Source organism: Lepisosteus platostomus, unplaced genomic scaffold (assembly GCF_059453375.1).
Source record: "Lepisosteus platostomus isolate fLepPlt1 unplaced genomic scaffold, fLepPlt1.hap1 Scaffold_77_H1, whole genome shotgun sequence".
Classification (NCBI taxonomy): domain Eukaryota; kingdom Metazoa; phylum Chordata; class Actinopteri; order Semionotiformes; family Lepisosteidae; genus Lepisosteus; species Lepisosteus platostomus.
The window spans coordinates 1-27,388 of record NW_028291689.1 but is presented as its reverse complement, the minus strand read 5'-3'; the positions used below and the strand labels follow the sequence as shown (position 1 = coordinate 27,388).

Sequence of the window (27,388 nt, the reverse complement as noted above, 5' to 3'; positions counted from 1 at the left end):
AGCGTTATGCAGAGAACAGCGTCTGTCGAGATCACTTTTGAGTCAGCGCGAAACGCCGTGTGCTGTCAGTTTGATTTCATATTGCTCGTAGCGGCGCCCGGCTTTTGTCTGTCAAACGTTAGGTTGCGCTTCTTCATGCTGCATCGTCGGCATGAGTGGAGCTTTTTAAACGTCTGTACTTACTGCGCCCCATAAGAAATCGTTTGTCCCCGTTCAAAAGAGATTGTGCGATGTCCTGCAGCGTTTGCAAAGCAAACCTTTGACAGTTTGAAAAGAGGAATTTATTGTGCTTCCTGTGCGTGCAGTAGTTACAAAGTTGAAGGTCTTTACACGATCTGCTGCAGTTTTCAGTGGGCGAGCTTTGTCAGATGTCTTGGAAAAACGCACTGTGTTTCGGCTCGGGAAACATCATGGGCAGTGTCCTGCATGTTTCTGTGTATAGCTGTCTTTTAACACATACAGAATTCATTAGAAATCATTGATTTCTCCAATTAACAAGGGTCCCTTTTGAACCTGCGAGAAGCATTCCTTCAATGTAACAGATTTACTCCGGGGAAAGGCAGCATGACATTGAGAGTAGCTCAAGCTTTCAGCACCCGTATCGGACTGCGTGTATGCAGACACCGCTCAGAATCCCCTGTAAGATTCTCCTTCAATTCCGTTTTGCAGTGCTTTAGCTCTTTCAAAAGGCTTCGCTTTGCTAGTCATAATCCAAGGCTCATGACAGCATTTGAAACCAATTGCCACTGCGTTGGCCAGGAATCGAACCCGGGTCAACTGCTTGGAAGGCAGCTATGCTCAACACTATACCACCAATGCACGCCCACAGGTGCCCTGCAGGACACCACCAGAGAATGCTCACGATTTCGGAAGCTGTCTCCGGGACGTGCTGATTCCACACATCCTGAATAAATCATGATATTGTTAGTTGCTGTAGCTAGACGTTCAAATGAGTTTCATGGCCAGATGGACTGTTTCCTCCAGCGATTTCGATTTTTAAGAACTTTTATTTCCTTTTCACAATAAAATACAGGGCATCACAAATGCTTTACATTAATATACATACTTAAAACAGTATATATGATCACATCTTATTACATTTTGACACGGTACGAGTTACATAGCAACAATTTCTTTTTTCTGAAGCAAATCACATTCTTTACTTAAACATGATAGTGTTTTTCACAGTTTCTTGAGATATTGACCTATGCCCTCTATTTCCCACAGATTTTCTGCTTCCTCCCTCCCTTCTCTCCACAGATCTCTGAGGTAATAGTTCTCTCGGGTGATGAACAGGGCCAGGCTACCTGCAGCCTTGACTGGGATCTTGATGCCTTTGAACAGCCCCATGTTCCTCACTCTCCACAGGGCGTCTTTCCCACTGTTCACCACGGCCCAGATCCTGTCAAACACGTCAGGAGGAAGTTTGACAGGAGAGATGCCGTATATGACGAAAGCAGCGGTCAGGGTAAATTGGGGCGAGAGAGCCTGCAACCAATCTTCAAACTGTGCCCAGAAGGCCTTAGCAAAAAACCAGGACCACAGGAGATGGGTCACAGTCTCCTCCTCGCTGCAGCCCACCCTAACGCAGCGAGGGCTGGGTGTGAGGACCATACGGTACAAGGAAGTTCGTACCGGTAAGCACTGGTGGACGACACTCCAGGCTAAATCTCTGTGAATGTTGCACAGAAACTTAGAGGATGTGTGTTTCCACACCTTCCTTGTTTGGGCTGATGTTAAAATGCCCACAGGGGTCTGCCTATTGTTCTGGGGTGCAAAGAAATCTTCCAGTTTTTGGACGCTGACATCTCGGAGGGGAATATGGCCAATTGTGTGAGATCTTAGAAAACTTTTAACTGTCCCATAAATTGCAGGGCATGTGTCAGAGAGTGGGACATCCAGCTTGGGTCTGACACCCCACACTCTGAACACCTCCCTACCTACCCAGAGCCTGGAAAAATAAGTCCAGGTACGCGCTGCAGGTGCTGTTGCAAAGCCTCTCAGCACAGAGGCCAGGAAAATGCACAGCAGCTTCGTAGCAATATCTGGGACAGACTTCCCCCCTGAGGGTAGCGGCCTGTACATTATTTCCCTTCTGAGTCTTTCCTGCTTCACACCCCATAGAAATTGAAACATCAATCTCCTCAGCACCGCCGCAACACGGTGTGGGATTGGGAAGGTAGAAGCCAGAAAATTCAAGACAGGCAAGAGCTTGGCTTTGATGACCAGCACCTTCCCTGTCATGGTGAGGTCTCGGTTCTTCCATTGCATCAGTTTTTTGTTTAAGATTGGCAATTTGTTCTGCCAATTTACTGTTCCCATCTCTTCTCCAAAATACACCCCCAGGACCTTAATTCTCTTCTCTTGCAGCCTGAGATCATGTCCTTCTTTTGGCTCCCTCCAGTTCTGATAAAAAATCTCGCTCTTTGATTTGTTAATTTTTGCAGAGGAAGCCAAAGAGAACCGATCACAGCACTGCAGAGCTCTACTAATTGAGGCATTGTCAGAGAGGAGCAGGGTGACGTCATCCATGTATAGAGATGTCTTTACCTCTCCTCCCCCACTTCCAGGTACTGGTATCCCATTAATGGCCTGATCCTGGCGCAAGGCACAGGCTAAGGGCTCCATAGCCAAAACGAATAACAAGGGGGATAATGGCCAGCCCTGCCTCACAACAGACTTCAAAGGGGCGTGATCTATTGCCATTAACCATTACTCTGCTGTTGCTACCTGTGTACAGCAGGTTAATCCACTTTCTCATGATGGGGCCAAACTTCATGTGCTCAAGTACCGAAGTTAAGTACTGCCGGTTTAGGCGGTCAAAGGCCTTTTCTAGGTCTACACCTGAAATGCACAGAGGGAGGGAGCGATCCTCTGAGTACAGACAGACATCCCTCAACAAGGCCAGGTTGTCGCTCATCAGGCATCCTGCTATCCCACAAGTCTGTTCTTTCCCTACCAGTGAGGCCACTACATTTTGTAGGCGCAGGAAAAGGGCTTTGGACAGGATCTTAGTGTCCACGCCTAACAGGCTGAGGGGTCTCCAGTTCTTTATGTCATTCTTTGCTCCTTTCTTAAACAAGAGAGAGATAGTGCCTTCTCTTAAGGAGTCAGGCAGCAATTCTGTCTTATAGCTTTCCTCGAATAGGAGCAGCAGCGGATCCTGAAGCAGATCCCAAAAGGTGCAATAAAATTCTTTAGGGAGCCCGTCAGCACCCGGAGTTTTCCCCTTCTGTAAGCTCTCCATAGCCTGTCTCAGCTCTTCTACTGTCAAATCCCTCTCAAGTACTTCCTTATCTTCTTCACTCAAAACGTTTTCTAGCTTTGAGGTAAAAAAATGAATTTCTTCATCCTTTACCTCTGTAGAGCTGTACATTCTTGAGTAGAAGGCCTCGGTGCAGGAGAGGATTGCACTCGGCTCTGTTCTCTCTCGTCCCTCCTCATCAACTACACTTTCCATGACAGACTTGGAGCCTTCCACTTTCCTGAAAAAGAGGCGAGAACACTTCTCATTTTCTTCCAAGAACTGCACTCGACTACTTTCTTCGGCTATGCTCCGGATGTCCTTTTTTAAAAGGGTGATATCCTCGAGCACATCGAAGCCACTGTGCATCATCGTGTAGAGACGCTGCAGCTGCCTCTGTTTCCTGGCTAGCACTCCTCTCCGTCTGGCAGCAGCCTTCCTTCCCTCAGCCATGAAAAAGGCCTTTGTCCTCACCTTCACCTCCTCCCACCACTCTCCTACTGACCCGTACAGACACTGCAAGGACAGCCACTGTGATAGTTTCTCCTTGTAGCGGGAGACTACCCCCTCGTTCTCTAGCAGCTTTGTGTTGAGTTTCCAGATGCCTGGGCCAAAGCCCTGGAGTTCCACTCTACGACCTAAAGCCTGATGATCTGAGAAGAAGACAGGCTGAAGAGTGACCCCAACAACTTTCACTCTCTCTGAGACAAAGCAATAGTCAATTCTGGAGCTGCTATTCCTCCCTGACCATGTATATCCTGCTGTTGTGGGATATATACATCTATATGTGTCTGAGAGTTTAAAGTCTTGAACTAAGTTTTGCAGGGCCAGTGACCTGGAATCCAATTTTATCAGAGAGCTAGACTGCCTGTCTGTGTGCTCTAAGATACAATTAAAATCCCCTCCCACTATCACGTCTGTGCTACATAACAATAGGTGAGAGAGTGCCTTGAGTAGCTCCACCCTTCCTCCCACGTCAGTAGGGCAATACACATTGAATATCCGCAGGTTAATGGTCCCCCATTCCACATCCACACACAGCAACCTGCCATCTATGACCCTCTGAATACTTTTCAATTTGAATGCCCATCCTTTGAAAAGAATGGCCACGCCAGAGGCTCTGTTGTTATTGTCCCCTGACCAAACAGAAAGCCCTTTATCCCACCTATCTTCAAAGCTTTTATACCTCTCTTGATAGGCTAAAGCACACTCCTGCAACATCAACACATCTCCCTCTCTCTGCTGGAGGTAATCAAAGACAGACTGGCATTTAACTCTGTCATTGATACCTCTGGTGTTAAGAGATATTATGTTTAGAGCCATATTACATAAGAAAGTGGAACCAGTCTTTACAAAACACATTTCTCTTCTGTCTCACCTGGTCCCTTCTTCTTTTTCTTTTTCTTCTTACCAATTTCCTGCCAGCCATCCTCTGAATGAGCCTTCATCAGGGTGGCAGCAGTAAAAGCATTCACGGAGTCCATTTCAAGGAAGGGGGTAGAGGGAGGGGTGGAGGGGTTCCAGCTGTTCCCATCGCCATGCTCTCCTTCCTCCTCGCTCGGGGAGAAAACAGAGTCATTTTTCCTTTTCCTCAAGTCCAGCTCCTGGGAGCACTGAGGGGAAAGGGGTGCAGCCGATGCACCAGTCTCCTCTTCCCCCTCACCAACCATTTGCTGCAGATCCTCTGTGATGGACTGGATGGAGGAGAGGAGGGCATCTGTAGCACTTGCAGAGTCTGAGAAAAGCAGCTCCGCTGAATCCTGGGTATCGTCGCTGGACCCGCTCCACCGGGGGGCCCCACACTGGCCCTCGTTCTGAGGAGCAGGAGTGGGGGAGGGGTCCTCGCTGTTCTCGGGGGTTTTCAAACCCTCGTGCTTGTCTGGTGCAGTCTGTTGTGGGGGCGTAGTGGATTTCTCTTCCACCGGCCCCGGAACCACAGCAGGGCAGATCCTGGCTGGAGGCTGAGACTTTATCAAACAAGGGTTCTTTGTTTGACTTGTTGTTTGCTTTGGCTTTTCGGGCCGGTTTGGCTGAAACAAGCACTGCCTCATCCTTTCTCATTTTGAGTTTATTGGCGTAGGCATGAGGGCAGTTTATAAAAACGTGTCCTTCCAAGCCAAGTAAATTGCACTTTGGCAGCATTGAACAGTCAGAGGCTAAATGTCCCTGTTTGCCACAGGTCTTGCAGCATTTCACAGTGCAGGGCGATGCCAGGTGTCCCACAGCGCCAACACACCTTTGGTTGTCCCACATAAAAAACATAGCCATTGCAGGCGCCCAGCCAGATTGTAGAGGGCAGGTGCCTTAAGCCTCCATTTATATTGTCCGGTAGCAAGCGAACCTCGAATTTCCTTGCTCCTGCTTTTATACCGTCAACATATCTAACCTCAGTTCCATGGTGGACGGTGCAGTACTGGTTAAGCCAGGTGTGAATGTCCTCCGTCTTTTTTGAAGGTACAGGCATTGAGCATTGGTGGTTCAGTGTTAGAATTCTCGCCTGCCACGCGGGAGGCTTGGTTTTGATTCCCAGCCAATGCAGTGGCTTTTGCAACTCGCAACTGAAAACCCACTGAAGCTAAGCGGGTGTGAGCTAGGTCAGTACCCGGATGAGGGTGAGCTACAGGGAAAAACAAAGCTTCCAGCTGGAAGCGGTGTTAATGGTGCCGGCGGGGGGGCGCTCACCCTGAGGTCTGTGCGGGTCCCAATGCCCCAGTATAGTGACGGAGATGCTGTGTTGTAAGAGGGCGCTGTCTTTTGGATGAGATGTAAAACCGAGGTCACAGCGCTCTGTGTTCATTAAAAATGACCACCAAAACCTTTGACAAAAGCTCTTGGTAATTGATGGTCTTCAAAAATGCTTCTCCTTTAGGTACATTTTAAATCAGCTGAAAAATGCTGTGAAATGGGGGGCATTTCAGGCCAGTGTAGGATTTTGGTTACAAGAACCATGAAAGTGCACAAGAAAGCCCGTACACTGAATTACACGGCTTTCTATTCAAAAGAGGACAAAAGAAATTCCCTGAGTTCGATTTTTTGCAGCACTGAGAGGGGCACTGTTGCGAGGCCAGTTAGCTCAGTTGGTTAGAGCGTGGTGCTAATAACGCCAAGGTTGTTGGGTCCGGCCGTCTGATTGGCGTTCTTTTCTTTGGGGGGCGGGAAGTGTCCGGCCGCAGGGGATCTTGGGACCTTGCCTGCATAGCAGCTTCCCAGAGTGCGTCGTTTCCGGCACAGTGTGGCCGGGTGTTTTCCGAGTTATCGCACGGATTGGTCACGCTCGCAAGCCGTGAGCCGCAGGCGATGAGCCCGGAGCTGAACGGGCCCCACTGGCTAGTTTGTAAGGCCAGGTGCATTGCCAACCACGACCGGCAGCGCAGAGGCTTTGAAGGCGGCCTGGGCTCCTGCAGCTGTGCAACCACGCACTCTGGTTTCTCTTCATCTTGTACAAATCTTTTGCCTTTTACTAAAGATTTCCGTGGAGAGGAGCATGAATGAGTTCCATGCAATTTTTGTGCTTCCCTGCCTTCGGGTGGGGCGCAGCCTGGCTGGTCAAAGAGAGAAAACAAAAACGCCCGCAATCGGTCTTGTTATGGCGATTGTGGCAGTCTGCTCCGCGAGTCCTCGGTCTCCATCCGTCTGATTGGCGCTCTTTTCTTTGGGGGTTGGGAAGTGTCCGGCCGCAGGGGATCTTGGGACCTCGCTTTGCATAGCGGCTTCCCAGAGTGCGTCGTTTCCGGCACAGTGTGGCCGGGTGTTTTCCGAGTTATCGCACGGATTGGTCACGCTCGCAAGCCGTGAGCCGCAGGCGATGAGCCCGGAGCTGAACGGGCCCCACTGGCTCGTTTGTAAGGCCAGGTGTATTGCCAACCACGACCGGCAGGGCAGAGGCTTTGAAGGCGGCCTGGGCTCCTGCAGCTGTGCAGCCGCGCACTCTGGTTTCTCTTCATCTCGTACAAATCTTTCGCCTTTTACTAAAGATTTCCGTGGAGAGGAGCATGAATGCGTTCCATGCAATTTTTGTGCTTCCCTGCCTTCGGGTGGGGCGCAACCTGGCTGGTCAAAGAGAGAAAACAAAAACGCCCGCAATCAGTCTTGTTATGGCGATTGTGGCAGTCTGCTCCGCGAGTCCACGGTCTCCGGCCGTCTGATTGGCGCTCTTTTCTTTGGGGGGCGGGAAGTGTCCGGCCGCAGGGGATCTTGGGACCTCGCTTTGCATAGCGGCTTCCCAGAGTGCGTCGTTTCCGGCACAGTGTGGCCGGGTGTTTTCCGAGTTATCGCACGGATTGGGCACGCTCGCAAGCCGTGAGCCGCAGGCGATGAGCCCGGAGCTGAACGGGCCCCACTGGCTAGTTTGTAAGGCCAGGTGCATTGCCAACCACGACCGGCAGCGCAGAGGCTTTGAAGGCGGCCTGGGCTCCTGCAGCTGTGCAGCCACGCACTCTGGTTTCTCTTCATCTCGTACAAATCTTTCGCCTTTTACTAAAGATTTCCGTGGAGACGAGCATGAACGAGTTCCATGCAATTTTTGTGCTTCCCTGCCTTCGGGTGGGGAGCAGCCTGGCTGGTCAAAGAGAGAAAACAAAAACGCTCGCAATCGGTCTTGTTATGGCGATTGTGGCAGTCTGCTCCGCGAGTCCTCGGTCTCCGGCCGTCTGATTGGCGCTCTTTTCTTTGGGGGTTGGGAAGTGTCCGGCCGCAGGGGATCTTGGGACCTCGCTTTGCATAGCGGCTTCCCAGAGTGCGTCGTTTCCGGTACAGTGTGGCCGGGTGTTTTCCGAGTTATCGCACGGATTGGTCACGCTCGCAAGCCGTGAGCCGCAGGCGATGAGCCCGGAGCTGAACGGGCCCCACTGGCTAGTTTGTAAGGCCAGGTGCATTGCCAACCACGACCGGCAGCGCAGAGGCTTTGAAGGCGGCCTGGGCTCCTGCAGCTGTGCAGCCACGCACACTGGTTTCTCTTCATCTCGTACAAATCTTTCGCCTTTTACTAAAGATTTCTGTGGAGAGGAGCATGAATGAGTTCCATGCAATTTTTGTGCTTCCTTGCCTTCGGGTGGGGCGCAGCCTGGCTGGTCAAAGAGAGAAAACAAAAACGCCCGCAATCGGTCTTGTTATGGCGATTGTGGCAGTCTGCTCCGCGAGTCCACGGTCTCCGGCCGTCTGATTGGCGCTCTTTTCTTTGGGGGGCGGGAAGTGTCCGGCCGCAGGGGATCTTGGGACCTCGCTTTGCATAGCGGCTTCCCAGAGTGCGTCGTTTCCGGCACAGTGTGGCCGGGTGTTTTCCGAGTTATCGCACGGATTGGGCACGCTCGCAAGCCGTGAGCCGCAGGCGATGAGCCCGGAGCTGAACGGGCCCCACTGGCTCGTTTGTAAGGCCAGGTGTATTGCCAACCACGACTGGCAGGGCAGAGGCATTGAAGGCGGCCTGGGCTCCTGCAGCTGTGCAGTCACGCACTCTTGTTTTTCTTCATTTCGTACAAATCTTTCGCCTTTTACTAAAGATTTCCGTGGAGAGGAGCATGAATGAGTTCCATGCAATTTTTGTGCTTCCCTGCCTTCGGGTGGGGCGCAGCCTGGCTGTTCAAAGAGAGAAAACAAAAACGCTCGCAATCGGTCTTGTTATGGCGATTGTGGCAGTCTGCTCCGCGAGTCCACGGTCTCCGGCGTCTGATTGGCGCTCTTTTCTTTGGGGGGCGGGAAGTGTCCGGCCGCAGGGGATCTTGGGATCTCACTTTGCATAGCGGCTTCCCAGAGTGCGTCGTTTCCGGCACAGTGTGGCCGGGTGTTTTCCGAGTTATCGCACGGATTCGGCACGCTCGCAAGCCGTGAGCCGCAGGCGATGAGCCCGGAGCTGAACGGGCCCCACTGGCTCGTTTGTAAGGCCAGGTGTATTGCCAACCACGACCGGCAGGGCAGAGGCTTTGAAGGCGGCCTGGGCTCCTGCAGCTATGCAGCCACGCACTCTGGTTTCTCTTCATCTCGTACAAATCTTTCGCCTTTTACTAAAGATTTCCGTGGAGAGGAGCATGAATGAGTTCCATGCAATTTTTGTGCTTCCCTGCCTTCGGGTGGGGCGCAGCCTGGCTGGTCAAAGAGAGAAAACAAAAACGCCCGCAATCGGTCTTGTTATGGCGATTGTGGCCGTTTGCTCCGCGAGTCCACGGTCTCCGGCCGTCTGATTGGCGCTCTTTTCTTTGGGGGTTGGGAAGTGTCCGGCCGCAGGGGATCTTGGGACCTCGCTTTGCATAGCGGCTTCCCAGAGTGCGTCGTTTCCGGCACAGTGTGGCCGGGTGTTTTCCGAGTTATCGCACGGATTGGGCACGCTCGCAAGCCGTGAGCCGCAGGCGATGAGCCCCGAGCTGAACGGGCCCCACTGGCTCGTTTGTAAGATCTGCGGCAGATCGTGTAAAGACGTTCAACTTTGTAACTACTGCACCCACAGGAAGCAGAATAAATTCCTCTTTCAAACTGTCAAAGGTTTGCTTTGCGAACGCTGCAGGACATCGCACAATCTGTTTTGAACGGGGACAAACGATTTCTTATGAGGCGCAGTAAGTACAGACGTTTAAAAAGCTCCACTCATGCCGACGATGCAGCATGAAGAAGCGCAACCTAACGTTTGACAGACAAAAGCCTGGCGCCGCTACGAGCAATATGAAATCAAACTGACAGCACACAGCGTTTCGCGCTGACTCAAAAGTGATCTCGACAGACGCTGTTCTCTGCATAACGCTGAAAGAGCTAAAGAGTGTTTCTGTTGAGACGTAACAAGCTTGTTTCTTTCTACCATGATGTTACCATGACAAAATCTGTCTTTAAACACCTTGCTCAGTCTCTGACGAGACTGTCAAGAATTGCTTTCGCTAATTGTATTGCAAACCGGCGGAAGCGGGGTATTGGGAAAAGTTTTCAACTAGCAATAATCGCGCATCGGCTAAACCTCAAAGGCTACGATACTGCCACTGCGCAAAGCTGACGGTTGCCAGGCAACCGCGTGGATCCTATGGAAATCGTTATCAATCGTCTCATGGCATGTCGTTGCTGTAACGCTTCATATTTGCGGCCGGACACTTCCCGCCCCCCAAAGAAAAGAGCGCCAATCAGACAGGCGGAGACCGAGGACTGGCAAAGCAGACAGCCACAGTCGCCGTAATAAGAGCGATTGTGAGCGGTTTTGTTTTCTCTCTTTGACCAGCCCAGCTGCGCCCCACCCGAAGGCAGGAAAGCACAAAAATTGTATGGAACTCATTCATGCTCCTCTCCATAGAAATCTTTAGTAAAAGGCAAAAGATTTGTACGAGATGAAGAGAAACCAGAGTGCGTGGCTGGACAGCTGCAGGAGCCCAGGCTGCCTTCAAGGCCTCTGCCCTGCCGGTCGTGGTTGGCAATGCACCTGGCCTTACAAACGAGCCAGTGGGGCCCGTTCAGCTCCGGGCTCATCGCCTGCGGCTCTCGGCTTACCTGGCAGGGGAGATACCTTGATCAGCCTGTAGTTGGAGTAGTTGGATTGTTTTCTTGTTTTGTGGAAGCAGTGTTTGTTTTGCAGTTTGAGATGGCAACCTTTGGATCCCGCAAGAATGCTGTACATTTTGAGCTTTTGGATGACCTCTTCATGGATCGTATGCAGTTCAGCAGAAAAGTGTTACAGAAGGAACTTGGCTTTGAACCTCGGCACTTGGATTTCATCTTCGCTCTCCCAGGTCAGAAAGCATTTGAGGTTGTATTTGCTACCTATCCTCCGTTTGAACAATGCGTGGATGTCTTTGAGGCAAAAAGAGGGAAAGTTCCTGCACTTGAGAAGATCAACTTGCAGCCTCTGACACAGAGAGAGAGGAAAACGGTGCATGTTGTTATGTTCTCGGAACTGGCAAAGACGGAGGACATTCACATCTGGCTTAACCAGTACTGCACCGTCCACCATGGAACTGAGGTTAGAGATGTTGACGGTATAAAAACAGGAGCAAGGAAATTCGAGGTTCGCTTACTACCGGACAATGTAAATGGAGGCTTAAGGCACCTGCCCTCTACAATCCGGCTGGGCGCCTGCAATGGCTATGTTTTTTATGTGGGACAACCAAAGGTGTGTCGGCGCTGTGGTGCTGTGGGACACCTGGCATCGTCCTGCACTGTGAAATGCTGCAAGACCTGTGGCAAACAGGGACATTTAGCCTCTGACTGTTCAATGCTGCCAAAGTGCAATTTATGTGGCTCGGAAGGACACGTTTTTAAGAACTGCCCTCACGCCTACGCCAATAAACTCAAAATGAGAAAGGATGAGGCAGTGCTTGTTTCAGCCAAACCGGCCCGAAAAGCCAAAGCAAACAACAAGTCAAACAAAGAACCCTTGTTGGACAAAGAGTCTCAGCCTCCAGCCAGGATCAGTCCTGCTGTGGCTCCGGGGCCGGTGGAAGAGAAATCCACTACGCTCCCACAACCGCAGACTGCACCAGACAAGCACGAGGGTTTGAAAACCCCCGAGAACAGCGAGGACCCCTCCCCCACTCCTGCTCCTCAGAACGAGGGCCAGTGTGGGGCCCCCCGGTGGAGCGGGTCCAGCGACGATACCCAGGATTCAGCGGAGCTGCTTTTCTCAGACTCTGCAAGTGCTACAGATGCCCTCCTCTCCTCCATCCAGTCCGTCACGGAGGATCTGCAACAGCTGGTGGGTGAGGGGGAAGAGGAGACTGGTGCATCGGCTGCACCCCTTTCCCCTCAGTGCTCCCAGGAGCTGGACTTGAGGAAAAGGAAAAATGACTCTGTTTTCTCCCCGAGCGAGGAGGAAGGAGAGCATGGCGATGGGGACAGCTGGAACCCTTCCACCCCTCTTTCTACCCCCTTCCTTGAAATGGACTCCGTGAACGCTTTTACTGCTGCCACCCTGATGAAGGCTCATTCAGAGGATGGCTGGCAGGAAATTGGTAAGAAGAAAAAGAAAGAGAAGGTAACAGGTGAGACCGAAGAGAAATGTGTTTTGTAAAGTCTGGTTCCACTTTCTTATGTAAAATGGCTCTAAACATAATTTCTCTTAACACCAGAGGTATCAATGACAGAGTTAAATGCCAGTCTGTCTTTGATTACCTCCAGCAGAGAGAGGGAGATGTGTTGATGTTGCAGGAGTGTGCTTTAGCCTATCAAGAGAGGTATAAAAGCTTTAAAGATAGGTGGGATAAAGGGCCTTCTGTTTGGTCAGGGGACAATAACAACAGAGCCTCTGGCGTGGCCATTCTTTTCAAAGGATGGGCTTTCAAATTGAAAAGTATTCAGAGGGTCATAGATGGCAGGTTGCTGTGTGTGGATGTGGAATGGGGGACCGTTAACCTGCGGCTAATCAATGTGTATTGTCCTACTGACGTGGGAGGAAGGGTGGAGCTACTCAAGGCACTCTCCCCCCTATTGTTAAGTAGCACAGACGTGATAGTGGGAGGGGATTTTAATTGTATCTTAGAGCACACAGACAGGCAGTCTAGCTCTCCGATAAAATTGGATTCCAGCTCACTGGCCCTGCAAAACTTAGTTCAAGACTTTAAACTCTCAGACACATATAGATGTATATATCCCACAACAGCAGGATATACATGGTCAGGGAGGAATAGCAGCTCCAGAATTGACTATTGCTTTGTCTCAGAGAGAGTGAAAGTTGTTGGGGTCACTCTTCAGCCTGTCTTCTTCTCAGATCATCAGGCTTTAGGGTGTAGAGTGGAACTCCAGGGCGGGACTGTCTTTGGCCCAGGCCTCTGGAAACTCAACACAAAGCTGCTAGAGAACGAGGGGGTAGTATCCCGCTACAAGGAGAAACTATCACAGTGGCTGTCCTTGCAGTGTCTGTACGGGTCAGTAGGAGAGTGGTGGGAGGAGGTGAAGATGAGGACAAAGGCCTTTTTCATGGCTGAGGGAAGGAAGGCTGCTGCCAGACGGAGAGGAGTGCTAGCCAGGAAACAGAGGCAGCTGCAGCGTCTCTACACGATGCTGCACAGTGGCTTCGATGTGCTCGAGGATATCACCCTTTTAAAAAAGTACATCCGGAGCATAGCCGAAGAAAGTAGTCGAGGAGTGCTGTTAAGAGGCAGAGTGCAGTTCTTGGAAGAAAATGAGAAGTGTACTCGCTTCTTTTTCAGGAAAGTGGTAGGCTCCAAGTCTGTCATGGAAAGTGTAGTTGATGAGGAGGGACGAGAGAGAACAGAGCCGAGTGCTATCCTCTCCTGCACCGAGGCCTTCTACTCAAGACTGTACAGCTCTACAGAGCTAAAGGATGAAGAAATTCATTTTTTTACCTCAAAGCTAGAAAACGTTTTGAGTGAAGAAGATAGGGAAGTACTTGAGAGGGATTTGACAGTAGAAGAGCTGAGACAGGCGATGGAGAGCTTACAGAAGGGGAAAACTCCAGGTGCTGACGGGCTCCCTAAAGAATTTTATTGCACCTTTTGGGATCTGCTTCAGGATCCGCTACTGCTCCTATTCGAGGAAAGCTATAAGACAGAATTGCTGCCTGACTCCTTAAGGGAAGGCACTATCTCTCTCTTGTTTAAGAAAGGAGCAAAAAATGACATAAAGAACTGGAGACCCTCAGCCTGTTAGGCTTGGACACTAAGATCCTGTCCAAAGCCCTTTTCCTGCACCTACAAAATGTAGTGGCCTCACTGGTAGGGAAAGAACAGACTTGTGGGATAGCAGGACGCCTGATGAGCGACAACCTGGCCTTGTTGAGGGATGTCTGTCTGTACTCTGAGGATCGCTCCCTCCCTCTTTGCATTTTAGGTGTAGACCTAGAAAAGGCCTTTGACCGCCTAAACCGGCAGTACTTAACATCGGGACTTGAGCACATGAAGTTTGGCCCCATCATGAGAAAGTGGATTAACCTGCTGTACACAGGTAGCAACAGCAGAGTCATGGTTAATGGCAATAGATCACGCCCCTTTGAAGTCTGTTCAGGGGTGAGGCAGGGCTGCCCATTATCCCCCTTGTTATGCGTTTTGGCTATGGAGCCCTTAGCCTGTGCCTTGCGCCAGGATCAGGCCATTAATGGGATACCAGTGCCTGGAAGTGGGGGAGGAGAGGTAAAGACATCTCTATACATGGATGACGTCACCCTGCTCCTCTCTGACAATGCCTCAATTAGCAGAGCTCTGCAGTGCTGTGATCGTTTCTCTTTGGCTTCCTCCGCAAAAATTAACACATCTAAGAGTGAGATTTTTTATCAGAACTGGAGGGAGCCAAAAGAAGGACATGATCTCAGGCTGCAAGAGAAGATAATTAATTTACAGGTGCCATTCCCCGGCATTGTGGCCATTGTCGGTGCTCACACGCGATAAGATAAGGCGGAGGAGAGCGGGGCATGCCCAGCGCCAGACATTCAAGGAGGGGGCAGTGTGAGGTGAGGTGAGGTGAGGTGAGGTGCGACACGCCGGAGCCCCGACGCAGCTAATGCAGAGCAACTGTTGGACTGGCATCGAAAGGACGTGTGCGCACGGAGCGAGCCTTCCCTGCGGCGGAGCGCGGGAACTTTCTCCCACCTCCCGCTGCAGGAGTTGTGTGCGCTGCAGCGGTGCCGAGAGAAAAGCACAGAAGGCAGCAGGCTCTGGAGAGCAGGTAAGAGACGGAGCCTTGTGGGCAGGCGAGCAGGCCCGTTTTTTGGAAATTGCTGAAAAGGTTTGTTCGGTGTGTGGCAGGCGCACGTCGCGAGCTTGCGTGGCGATCTGCCGGTCTGGAGTTATGCAAATGAGGCCGAATTGCATCCCGGGACATGCTGCGAATGCGCAATGGCGACTGCAGATGTGTAGGAAACGGCGCGCTCGTTTTCTCGTTTTGCCCACACTTTTGAGTGTTAGTGTGGCGTGTGAGTGTGCGAAAGAGTGGGCCCAGCAGGAGGCGGTGGCGTGCGGGGTGAGGAGGTGGCCTAGGCTGCGCAATTTGTGCTGTGGGTGCGGGCCTCTTGCAACTTGGTTTATTTGGTTTATTTATGGTTCGCATAAATAAAACCGGAAAAGAGGAATTTATTCTGCTTCCTGTGCGTGCAGTAGTTACAAAGTTGAACGTCTTTACACGATCTGCTGCAGTTTTCAGTGGGCGGGCTTTGTCAGATGGCTTTTAAAAACGCACTGTGTTTCGGCTCGGGAAACATCATGAGAAGTGTCCTGCATGTTTTCAGTGTATAGCTGTCTTTTAACGCATACAGAATTCATTCAAAATCATTGATTTCTCCAATTAACAAGGGTCCCTTAAAGGATGAGTCAAAGTAACGTCTAATCGGATTAGTTTCCTTTGAGCTGGTTCAGAGTTTGCTCAAGAGTTTACCTTTCACAGATGCGCAAAGAAGAATGTTGGGGGTGCATGCTTCAAGGCGCCTTACAGCTGTAGGGAGTGATTCGAGACGATTCGTGGCGTGTGCTCGTTCCCATATACCGTACGCCCCGGGGTGCAGTGCTAGGATGACGTACAATACTGCTTGGGCACGTAACGGCGTTATATGCAAGTGCGGGACGTGAGGGTTTTCGTTTGTTCGTTTTGTTTTGCTCTGCTTTGCTTTGTTCCGTGGTCAAGAGGCGTAAGGTAAGTTGTAATCCAGGGAGAACACTGGTGGCAAACAGTCCAAGGTGAGAGGTGAGGTCCAAAGTCGAAAAGGCAGAAGGGGAGTCCAATATCCAGAATAAAAGAAGTAATGGAAAAAACGCCAGGTAGAGCTCTCAAGGAGTAGACTCAATACCAGCGGGAAGCAGGTAAAGATGGTAAAAATAGCACTGCGTACCGCACGGTGGAGTGTGTGCAGGTGGGTTAACTCGTGCGGCGGCGTTTGTTAATAATCACCCGCTGCTGGTGCTGATTAGATTGCTTAAGAGTTGGTCTTAACTGCCTGGCGGTCATGACAAGCTCCTCTTTAAGCTGTGGTTTAGTTTTGCATTCATGTGTTTCTAGAGCAGTTATTTATGGGGGTGGGTGGGTCTTTCACAGAGGCTCAGGACAAATCCCCTGCATGAAAGTCTACTGTGTGCGTTCAAACAGTCACAGGTCAAGAGCCAGGCAGGAGGACAATGGACAGAAGAAGCAACAAACTAAAAATAAAAGAACGAATATGAAAAAGCCACCATCTTTTTCTTTTTGACATTTTCCGACTTTCATGCAAGCCAGGACAAAGTTGCTCGTAGCTACTTGTGGATTCAAATACTCTATCGAGTGCTTTGATGAGTTTTTGCAATTTGATTGTCGTCCTGTCAGCCTGTTTCTGTTTTTTTTTTCAATCTAGGGATGGAAAGTATGAGGGAAATGATGGAGCAATCAATAACCGCTCCGGAAAAATGGCAGAAAGAAATGGTCCGTCACTAAGGACATTTGTGAAGCAGAGGAGTGACATCACCACAAAGGCGACACATTCTGCTGATGGTTTTGGTGAATAATGATTGAGGCGCGTTAAGAGAAAGGTAGCTGTGTCAGCCTGCGTAGGCTGCAAAGGATCAAGCAAAGGTTTGCTCCATGCTGAAAAGAGAAGAAAAGAAGCACAACGTTTCGACTGTGGAGCCTTCTGCGCCATTTTCTTTAGCGGTGATGATGTTTACATTGGAAAAACTGAGACATGCGTCCCTGGGTGGGCTTGAACCACCAACCTTCTGGTTAATAGCCGAATGCGCTAACCGATTGCACCACAGAGACTGACGGCCGCTTGAGCTCCCTACATTTGCAGGTTTATGGTCAAAGAAAACAATCACTTGCGCTTCTTGCAGCCGGCAATCTTTTTCCACTGACAACCAAGAAATTGATTTCATCTTTCACAAGCTGTATGGATTTCTTCAAAAACAAGTTATTCCAGAAAGGAAATGAATTCTTGCATTAAACTGAACCAAGCTGTACATGTTTGTCTGAAATGAGACATTCGGCACAACAAGACACGGAGAGAGGCACCGCTGGTATTCAGACCCAGGATCGCCTGCTTACTAGGCAGGCACTTTAAGCCACTAGGGAACAGCGCCAGCAGAGCACCGCCCTTTTACAGACACTTGGACACATCTGTGTTCGGTGTGCACTTAACCTGCTCTCTGAGCCCGTTGCCTCCGTCCCATTTAATAGCAGAACTGACGCCAAGAGAAATGATGAGAAATGGCATTTATCGGGCACTTTTCATGTCCAAGGAGCTCAATGCCCTTGACACCTCCCATTCTTTGGCGACACCATTTTTTCTTTTGTTTAATTTCTATACTTATTGATAGAATAAAAACGATATGTCATGTACTGTAAGGGAAATGTCTCTTTTCATGGGGAAAGCTAGCACCAGCAAATGTTGTGTTTAGAAGAAGTGATTTAACATGACACGTGACCTAATTTACCGGAGCAAAAGCTCACCCAGCAAGCCCTGCTTTACTTCTACAGGAGAGAAGTACTGTAGAGTCTGCAAGATGTTCAGCTGGGTAGCTACGTCAGCATGCCTCGGCTGCAAAGGAACAAGTAATAGGTTTATTGCATGCTGAAAAGAGAAGAACGGAAACACAGTGTTTCGGCTGTGAGGTCTTCTCACACCTGAAGAAGCCTCACACCTGTAAAAGGCTCCATGGTTTTCTTTCTTCTCTTTTCAACATGGAATACACCTATTGTCTGCAAGATGTGACAATTTCATGGTGTTTTGGAAGAAAACCTTTTTTCTTTGAATTCAAAATCAATCGGAATTTCAGCACGACACATCAACACTTTTTCTGTTTTAAGGAGATGATATTTTAAACCTGATAAAAATAGTAGGAAACACAAGTTTCTTGCTGTGAAAATGTAGATGGGGAAGTGTACTACTAGTAGCAGTGTAGAGCTCTCTGTGGTTGAGTGCAAGCACATGTTCTATGGGCCAGTAGCGTAATGGATAATGCATCTGACTTCGGATCAGAAGATTGTAGGTTCGAATCCTGCCTGGCTCGTGTGGCTTTTAAACCTCTCAGGTTCCTCGGTAACAGGTTGCTGTCATGTATATGAACTATAGAAAAGCATTTGCCACAACCCGTAAATTAGCACGCAAGTGCGGGCTAGTTAACACAGAACTGTATGGAGATCATCTCCAGCTCCGAGCTCAATTGCAATGAAAAAACATGCAGAACAGAACTGGAGAGCAGCTGAATTTGTGCTCGGTAGGGTGGGGAGGACTCAGCATTGCTATTGTTCTAATTGGCATAAACTGCAGGGAATCTGAATCAGAACATGTCAGTTAGTTCGATCATTGCGTCAATATGTAGGCCACGTTAATATAGAATTATTAGTTTGTCTGTCTCGTCTTTGTATATAGCTGAATGTCCCTGACAATTTCATGTTAGTTTTTAAGAACGACATTGGTGCTAATATATACATATATAGCATATAAGGAACACGTAAAAGTTTAGTCCATGCTGAAAAGATAAGAAAACCGCCACAACGTTTCATCTTGGAATAAATCTTTACTTGTTGTTTTGCAGCCTACCCATTCTGACCTAACTCCTCCCTTGAAATTCCCTAACAGATAAGGGTACGTAACGGCTCATGCGATGCTCAGTTGCAATTTGTCCCAAAACAAACAAGAACAGCAGCTGAGGGTTTGAGTTTGAACATGCACTGTATTAAAGCAGCTTTTATTTCCATTGATAAATGCTAGATATTCCTACAGAGATTCTCCAGGTGTGTAAGCGATTCCTGTTTCTGTTTCTATTTCTGTTTCATATATATAAACAGTATATATATATATGTTACATGTGTCTCTGCAATAGTATAAATGTGTTATACACTATCAGGGGCTGCTTTTTTGGGCACCTCATCTACAACAAGGGATTTTTTTTCATTTATGTTTGTGGACCTTCACCATTTGAGGAAGTGAGTTAGATAAGAAAGTTACAGGTATGGTGAGCAATGACTGACAAAGGCACGTACTGCGTATTCCTTACAGAAGTGTAAGCAATTTGTTCTAAAAAACACCGGCTAAAGTCCAACATCGTTAGCAATCTTATTACTTAAACAGAATTAACATCAATAAACTGTAAGGTGCTGGTACATGCGAGTAGATTTGATCTTCTATTAAACAAAAATGCAATTACAGCTCTAAAAAGGTCAACCTAGACTTCTGTAACAGATCAGTTCAGATCATCGCTGTTCCTCTGACCTTGTGAGTCTTTGGAATTTTAATAATTGTATTTTGCTTGCCTTTCATGTGGTCTGTGTACAAGTCACTGTGGCGTATGCGGTCCTACACAGCCTTGCTATAGATGTGACGAGCCTCCGCTATGTTGCAATGGAGAACAGGTTCAGTAGGGAGCTGCCGAGAAAATTCAGCTGGAAAGCTCATTGCTGAAAAGCATCGGTATCTGTGTCCAGCTGCAAAGCGTCCTTCGTGGGTGCTGAAGAATCGATTTCACAGGCTGCGGGCCCAGACGATTTAGAGTGTTAAAGGTCCCAGCGAAAACGAAACGGCGCTGGTCCTTTTACACGCACGCACGCAACCAAATGCAAAGGACACCGTAGTCAGCAGGATTTGAACCTGCGCAGGGAGACCCCAACAGATTTCAAGTCCGTCACCTTAACCACTCGGCCACGACTACAGCGAGCACCACGGCCGCTGCCTTCTTGCTACAATCGAACAGGGAGTGCGAGGCGGCGGCGGCGGCGGAGGCAACTTTTTTCAAGTTCGCTCTCCGTTTAAGAAACCTTTTACGCCATACGTGCAAGCACACACACACACACCTCAGAGGACTTAAGGGTGGCTTCAAGTTGGAATGATAAAGTCTCCCCGTTCGGACATGAAAACAGAACGTTCTTAGACAGAAAGCAATCAACAACGGAGACATGTGGACGACGATTTTAGTCACTGCACTTTGAATAGCATTTTTACTCCAGTCACAGGAGATGCACCAATGGCCCTTGACCTACGCTCTTACCAATGCCTTGAACATTCAAACAAAACAGCCCTAAAGTCCTGCGGTTTAATATAACGCTGTTACGTGTCGAGGCAGTATTTGATTCCGTCCTACCGTTGAGACACGGGGCGTACAGATGCAGCTATTCAAAACAAGCGGGCGATACCACATTATTTTGCGGTGCGCTTTACGCAGTCTACCACGAGTTACCGTAAATTCTCCTATAAAACCGCAATTAAAATAATAGTATCCGGAATTTCTGCAAGGTGGAGCTAATAAAGCTCAACCTCTCATGTTTGAGCTGTCGCCATCAAAGTCTTTAACGAAGATATTACTAATAGTATTAATAATGAATGACCTTGGACAAGCTGTAAACTCAAAGTAGTGCCCTGGTCCACATTCTTTTTTTCATTGACTGTCTTTGTAAAAGTAACACCACAGCATTTCGCAATCACGCATTTGTTTCCAATCATGCAAAGTACAGTAATTTTTGAGAATCTCCGATTCACCATGCCTTTCACATGCTCATAAAAGAGATTGATTTAGGAACATAAACATATTACTGTATGCAAACTGTACTGTATACAGTATGTATATGTACATGTATATTTAATGTCTTTACTGTGCCCGTTTAAGCATTGAATATTTATATGGAATTTTACCACTGAAGGGAAATCTTAGTACCTGAGCATAAAAAGAATAGGAGCATACTGTAACACGTGTGAAGGCCATAAACGATATTAATTTTGGAACTTAAACATACAGTATATGGCTGGTCTCGGTACTTTAAAGAAAACATACACACCAGTATTCCATTTCTCCCTAAACATTTTAAGCATCGAAGTCTTTAACTAACGTGATACTGGAGTCAACAAGCTCCGGTACAAGAATTTGATTAAAAGGGAATATAATATGGAATCGCGTATTTAAAGAAATTAATAACGATATAATTATACTCATGTACCGCAACACAAGAATTGTTACATAATGTTTTGTAGGGCTTTTTCGACACTCTTTGTGTGACCTTGCTGGTGGTGCTGTGGGTTAGCTTCCTGACTCCTACATCACATGTTGTGTGTTTGAATCCTGCTGGAGCCGTTACTTTTTTTTTTTAATAAACATTTTTTTAAAAAAATACAATGTTTCCCTGGCTCAGAGATTAAATAAAACTTCACTTGCACCAAACAAATTTATATTTCTAATTATCATAACATGATCAAATTTAAGTCATTTTAATAACAATGAATAGTCACCTAGGCGTTACAATATAAACATTTATATTGATTTAAAACCCATAAATAAAGCTGATACTGTTTAGACTTTTAATTATTTAAAACTGTATTACAGCAGCACAATGCACAATGCAACGTAATAATAATAATAATAATAATCATAATAATAATAATCATAATAATAATTGCTTACATTTATATAGCGCTTTTCTGGACACTCCACTCAAAGTGCTTTACAGGCAATGGGGACTCCCCACCAATGTGCAGCATCCACACATAAATCGCTATCTTTGTCTTCCGTGTAATAATGTTCACCTCTCTGTCCAGCAATTTAACAATAGTAATAATAATGAACTTTATTGTATATGGCGCCTTAAAAGCTGGCTCCTCAAAGCGCTTTACAGGATAAAAACAATAACAACAATACTGTTAGGCTGGGCAAACGATTTTTTTTAAAGAAATACAAAATGAGATATAATGATGTGTTCCGGCTTAGACATTAATGAAGAGCATAACACGTGGGTGGCCAGCGGGAGTGCTGGCTGTGACGGATTAAACCGGTTTCACAGGTATTTTTACAGTAGAAGGGGACCAGATTTCCAGCGAAAGACACCTTCCCCCCTCAAAAACCAAGGAAGTACAGTACTTACTAGTTAAGAAAGCTAGGCTCCTCAACGAAATCGCTTTAACATGCTAATGCGATGGTGTTACAGTCCGGGCATGGCAAGCTTCTAATGTCAACCCGACTATGGCGAATGGAACCCTTCTTTTATTGGAAGAAAATGAACATATTCTAGTCCTAAATGAATTAATAGCAAACATGGTTTACATAAAAGACATTTTTCCAAGAAAGTTTAGCCTTTGTCACTAATGAAACCACTAAATAAAGACATAAATAAAGAAATCCCCTGGAGCAACATTCACAGGTTAGACAGGAGGTTCAGCTGGACGCTGAGACTACTGCGCTGTGGACACACCTGATCCCAGATGCCGATTCCCTCTGCTGTGACCCAGGGAACCTGCAGTCAGGTAACATTATTTCTCACAACTACCAGGTAGTGAGTGAGATTGACCTGATTGTTCCTGCCTCAACGGCAGGGTTGCCAATACACCCAGTCCCCCAGAAGGGACAGGGAATGAAAGCCGAGCCGGTTTTCTTACAGCCACCAGCTCAGTTTGTCAGTCTGAGTCTGACCAACAGTGGTTCAGCACCAACCACTGGAGCTGGATGGGCAAGCCACCCGACTGTTAGTGCAGAACATGGAAAAGGGGGGTGTCAGAATCCCCGCCTGCACTGACATGGGCCTGGTGGGTGATGGTGAGTTCAAAGACAGTGAACTAGCTATCCCAGTGCTGGGGCAGCTCCCTGAACCCCTAGAGAGGGAAGGGGGGAGCGAGCAGGTGTCCTACACCCACGCCCAGCGAACGATTGTAAACATGCCGATAGAGGGATTCCTCAATCAGGAAGTGTGCAGGGTGGACCTGAACAGTGAGAATGGAGTAACAATCCCAGATCCCTCAGGTGCTCCAGATGACCACTAAGCCAAGGGTCAGGCATGCTCCACCGCTGCACCACCCCCTGCAGGGTTCCTAGAGCACAGGCATGAACAAATCGAAAAAGCAGATGTCCTGGAAATGGAGGAGCAGCATCAGCAGCTGCGTCAGATCTCCTCAGATTTCCAGGATGTTGGTGCCCAAGATGCCACATGGCATACTGAGAAAGAGACCATGTACATGCTGCGCCAACTTAGAAAGGCAACAGTCACTCAGAAGGAGATGACTGGGATCAGCCACCCGAAAAGACTTTTGGGAGGACTGATTGCTGCCGCCACTGTTGTGTGTTTGCTATTTCTGATAGGTTTGCGTGCTACTGGCCCCAAGGAGGCCATAGTACAGCATGGTAACTTGACACTGTACGGTCTGGAACCAGACAACATAAGACCAAACTTGAGGTCGTGGATGCCTTCAGGTGCCACACTATTGAATTGGATAGAAATCCAAGAAACAGTAAGCCCTCACAAGGTACAGGTAGTTAGTTTGCTTTAATGGAACAAACCTCCAAACCACCCTGGCAGGTGCCCAACACAGGTGTCATGGTTCATCAGGGGGGCTGGGAACAGGAACCGGTGTTATTGTAACACTGCTGCTGGGAAGCTGGATCATGGCTGACAATGTACTCTGAATGCTGTACTCTTACATCAAGATGTACTCCGGGTAGCACAAATGAGTCAAAGGTAGCATTTCAAAAGAAAGGAAGTTACTTCTTCCCCAAATATCTGCCTACAGAGGTATCAGATACTGACAGTGAACTTCCTGATTTGTAATGCCTAGACTGAGATGATGTCTCCTACCGTGTTTATACATACTCCAGATGTTTTTCATCCTGTTTGTTCCCAATGCTGGTTCCGGTATGAATTCTCAAGGAGAAATGTGGACATTTAAGGTTAATGTTCTAATGACAGGGGACATCACTTAACTCTGTTTTGTTTTGAAGGCAACGTCTCAGGACCTCGTGACCTTCAAAAAGGGGGGATATGTAGAGGCAATGCTTGTTAATAAGACAGAAATAAGTGTTGCTGTGCTTTCCCAAATGAGGCCCCATCTCTCTCTTCATCTCTGTGGTGCAGCCACAGAGAAACTATTCATGCAGGCTGATTTAAAGATGTTTTCTTTTGATAAGGGACAGCTCCCAAAGGGGGATGCACTTAGCTAAGCCTGGCTATCATGATCAATGGTCATCCATTGGCGCCTATCTGTCTAGGGAGTGCCAGATGGACATCTGGATTGCATTCCTAGGTGTCAGGAGTAAGTGACTCATATCTCACCTTGATCAACCAGTCAGGGACTGGTAGGGCAATGTAACCCATGTGGGACTCTGATGCCCATTAAACTTTCAGCCAATGACAAGCCAAAGTTCCTCCAGGTAAAAACAGGCAACAGAGAGCCTGGAGAACTTGAACTTGAACTTGAACTTTATTGCCATATGTAACCGGTACTGGTACAATGGAATTCTTACTTACAGAAAGTCTCTCGATTGTAAAACAAGTGTAAAAAACAAAACAAAGTGCAACCAGTGCATCAAGACAATGTACAAACAAACAATAGACAATGTGCAGGAGAACTAGTAGGACTATTCCAGTAGGAGAATTCTAAGGAGAATTCCAGGGGTGCAAGACAATTCCATGGCAGGACGGCCCAGGAGCAGAAGGCTCCCAAGGGCAGGACATTCTCACAGCACGCCTCCTGACCATCCTGAGACTCAGCCCGGACAACCACGGAACGGCCAGTGTGTCCGAGTGCCAGTACTTTCCTCTGTTCTAAGAGTCGAGAGTGGAGGTTGCCACGAGTAACCAGAGGATCCACCCGAGGTTAGCATCAGCAGCAAGCCTCGTGAACAGGTCGGAACTGTGGACAGCTGAATAACTAATCAGAACAAGCGCTTCATCAGGAACGAACCGGTCCTCTTCCTGACCTACTGGGACCCACAGTCATATTTTCTCCTGTGCATAAACTTTGCTAGTTAAAGCCAACACTAACTAGCCGGTCAGTGAGCATCAGCAGCGCACTGTCGCAAACCGCACAGCACAACCTGGCACCAAGCCAGACAGCGCGGATTGGACAGCAACAAGCCTGCAACTGCTTCTTTGAGTCCGCAGGAGATCTGAATCCCCAGAGATTGGATGAGTATTCAACTTCAATGCATTACAGCTCGAGAATTCAATTGTCATCCCAACCAGTTGATACCAATTTAATTCCTAAGAGTTATGTACTTGTTTTGAGTATTCAATGTAGAAGTTATAACCAAGTTCATTTACGAAACGGTCTAAATGAATGATATACTGAACATATGTCCTCTTGATATATGATACTCTTTGTAACTGACTGAATATATACCTTTTGTATTCTGATAAACCTCTTGATAAGATCTGTTTGGTTTACATGCATATTCTATGTATTAATAAATGTATCCTCGTGTATTAGTACCTATGTGTGTGCGTTGTTTGAGTTATATCGCATGGTTGGATTCTAAGGCCACCCAAAGAATCATTTTATGATTTACTGCTACAATTAATAATTGTCCCAGTTAATGCCCAAACCCTACAGAACTGGTGCCTTCAGAGAGCACGCTACAATCTATACAAGTACGATTCTAGAAATGCTCACCAGATTACGTTTTAAGAAGGAACTGTGCCTCAGGTTCCGCCGAGATCTTAACTCGGATGGCAGGATTCAGAGCCCGGAGTGTGGACTGATGGCGCACGGAGGGTCCACATACTGTGGATCCCGCAGTGATCTTCCGCGTGTTCAAACCGCCAGCGTGTGACTCCCCTGTCCCCGTGACCTCATTACTCTGCTCTCGCCTCTGTGCAGCCGAGCCCGACTCATGGTAAAGTGGAAAAAAATATGCCCTCAACGTGAGATTTACTCTGGAGCGAGGATAGATGTTACCTTTTTATCGTTGAACAGGATGTATGTGATGTGGCGACTAGGTTCAATTTTGATTCCTGCGGCGATTCCTGTGTCTACCACTAATGTAAGAGCTATTTCAAGTGTGGCGTGGTGCGGCTTTTCAAATGCTCAACAGGATGACTTCGCATGCACGCGTGCTTTCATGCAGTCGTTTGTGAAACCATGTCTGCTTACGTGCAAACGGGCGTGGTTTCATGTATGCAAAAAACTTTCCTGGGCTTTTCTGAAGCACATAAAATTATTTGGAGATATACATTTGTCTTGTTTTCCTCTTAGGCTCTAGAATTGATAACTTTTTTTTCATTTTTGGCCTTTTTCTTCGTTTTCCAGAAAGTGGTTGCAAGCCCAATATCATGCGAAGAAACTTCAGGATTCGGGGATCAGTCAATGGATTTTGTTCAAAGTTGGATTGTTGCTCTCTGTGGACCAAGAGATGTTGTTCTATAATGTTTTTTTTTTCAAATTTAAAAATATCATTTTTTCATGGAGCTTTGAAGGGGATGGATTCACCCTCCTTTAGCCAGGACAGAGCTCCAGGAGCCTGGGTAGGATTCTAGCTTTCTCCCCTTGCAGGCACCTGGCACAGAAGACATCATTTTTTTCCTTAAAATCTTTTTTTTTTGTGTTCCTTGTTGTTCCAAACTTAATTTTAATCACTTTTAATTAGAGATTTTATTAAAAATAGTGCAAAAAATGACAAATTTCACACAAAATAATGTAATATAAAACGGATGTTTTTAACTTTATTGTAGTGTTTTAGAAACTAATATGTCTTCAAAAATGGTTGTTTTTCACTCCTAGGAATGAAAGCTGTTGTTAAATGATGTTTATTTTCAAATTTTGAAAAAATAAAAGGATTCTAGCTTTCTCCCCTTGCAGGCATCGGACACAGAGAACCTCATGGTTTTCCAAAAAATCATTTGTTATGTTCCCTGGTGTTCCAAACTTAGTTTTAATCAATTTTAATTTGTTATTATGTTAAAAACAGGGTAATAAGTTTCTAATTGGACTATAAATAATGTCATATTGTCTGCTATAAAACTGATGTTTTCAACTCCATTGTAGAGATTCTAGAATCAACTAATAGAGAATTAAAATAAAAAAGGGCATAAGAAGACATTACCAACAACGACCACAAGATGGAGATGTTGTCTAGACATTACCAACAACGACCACAAGATAGAGATATTGTCCAAAGAGCCAAGAAGGGCAAAGCCGCGATAAGGAGATTGCGGTCAGAATGCACATCCGGATCCCAAACAAATCTCTAGTAAAATATGATCATTTGTGAAACAGGCAAATGAGTGTCTGCTACAATATGATTGCTACATATCTGCATTTGTTGGTTTTTAAGGAGTAAGAGTGCAGGCGGTTTAAACCTGCGATCCAGTGTGTTGAAGTATTTCACAACACTACCCCTAGCACATCTGGAAATAATTCCTCATAATGATTATTGCCCTGGGCATGTACCAAAAAATCAGTGAGCATATACATATATCGCTGTGTTGAAGCTAGAGACACAGAATAAGTGCAAACACATCCTAAATACAGTGTTCCTGCACCTTGACCTCATCCAGAATGTATCGTTTTTTGAAAGCGAT

At 47.4% G+C, this 27,388-nt stretch overlaps 11 non-coding genes across 11 annotated transcripts; 7 read left to right on the top strand and 4 right to left on the bottom strand.

Moving 5' to 3' along the window:
• Positions 1-6,660: 6,660 nt before the first annotated feature.
• On the top strand, positions 6,661-6,777 carry LOC148631403 (U5 spliceosomal RNA). The gene has a single exon (XR_015934741.1). It is a non-coding gene; the product is annotated as a U5 spliceosomal RNA (small nuclear RNA).
• Positions 6,778-7,168: 391 nt separating this feature from the next.
• Positions 7,169-7,285, top strand: LOC148631402 (U5 spliceosomal RNA). The gene has a single exon (XR_015934743.1). It is a non-coding gene; the product is annotated as a U5 spliceosomal RNA (small nuclear RNA).
• A 391-nt stretch (positions 7,286-7,676) lies between these two features.
• Positions 7,677-7,794, top strand: LOC148631401 (U5 spliceosomal RNA). The gene has a single exon (XR_015934747.1). It is a non-coding gene; the product is annotated as a U5 spliceosomal RNA (small nuclear RNA).
• A 390-nt stretch (positions 7,795-8,184) lies between these two features.
• On the top strand, positions 8,185-8,301 carry LOC148631400 (U5 spliceosomal RNA). Its single transcript, XR_015934749.1, has one exon. It is a non-coding gene; the product is annotated as a U5 spliceosomal RNA (small nuclear RNA).
• Positions 8,302-8,692: 391 nt separating this feature from the next.
• On the top strand, positions 8,693-8,809 carry LOC148631399 (U5 spliceosomal RNA). Its single transcript, XR_015934744.1, has one exon. It is a non-coding gene; the product is annotated as a U5 spliceosomal RNA (small nuclear RNA).
• Positions 8,810-9,199: 390 nt separating this feature from the next.
• Positions 9,200-9,316, top strand: LOC148631398 (U5 spliceosomal RNA). The gene has a single exon (XR_015934738.1). It is a non-coding gene; the product is annotated as a U5 spliceosomal RNA (small nuclear RNA).
• A 757-nt stretch (positions 9,317-10,073) lies between these two features.
• LOC148631397 (U4 spliceosomal RNA) lies at positions 10,074-10,215 on the bottom strand. The gene has a single exon (XR_015934720.1). It is a non-coding gene; the product is annotated as a U4 spliceosomal RNA (small nuclear RNA).
• Positions 10,216-10,448: 233 nt separating this feature from the next.
• Positions 10,449-10,562, bottom strand: LOC148631396 (U5 spliceosomal RNA). The gene has a single exon (XR_015934748.1). It is a non-coding gene; the product is annotated as a U5 spliceosomal RNA (small nuclear RNA).
• Positions 10,563-16,808: 6,246 nt separating this feature from the next.
• trnan-auu (transfer RNA asparagine (anticodon AUU)) lies at positions 16,809-16,882 on the bottom strand. The gene has a single exon. It is a non-coding gene; the product is annotated as a tRNA-Asn (tRNA).
• A 1,174-nt stretch (positions 16,883-18,056) lies between these two features.
• trnar-ucg (transfer RNA arginine (anticodon UCG)) lies at positions 18,057-18,129 on the top strand. The gene has a single exon. It is a non-coding gene; the product is annotated as a tRNA-Arg (tRNA).
• Positions 18,130-19,688: 1,559 nt separating this feature from the next.
• Positions 19,689-19,770, bottom strand: trnas-uga (transfer RNA serine (anticodon UGA)). The gene has a single exon. It is a non-coding gene; the product is annotated as a tRNA-Ser (tRNA).
• Positions 19,771-27,388: the final 7,618 nt, after the last annotated feature.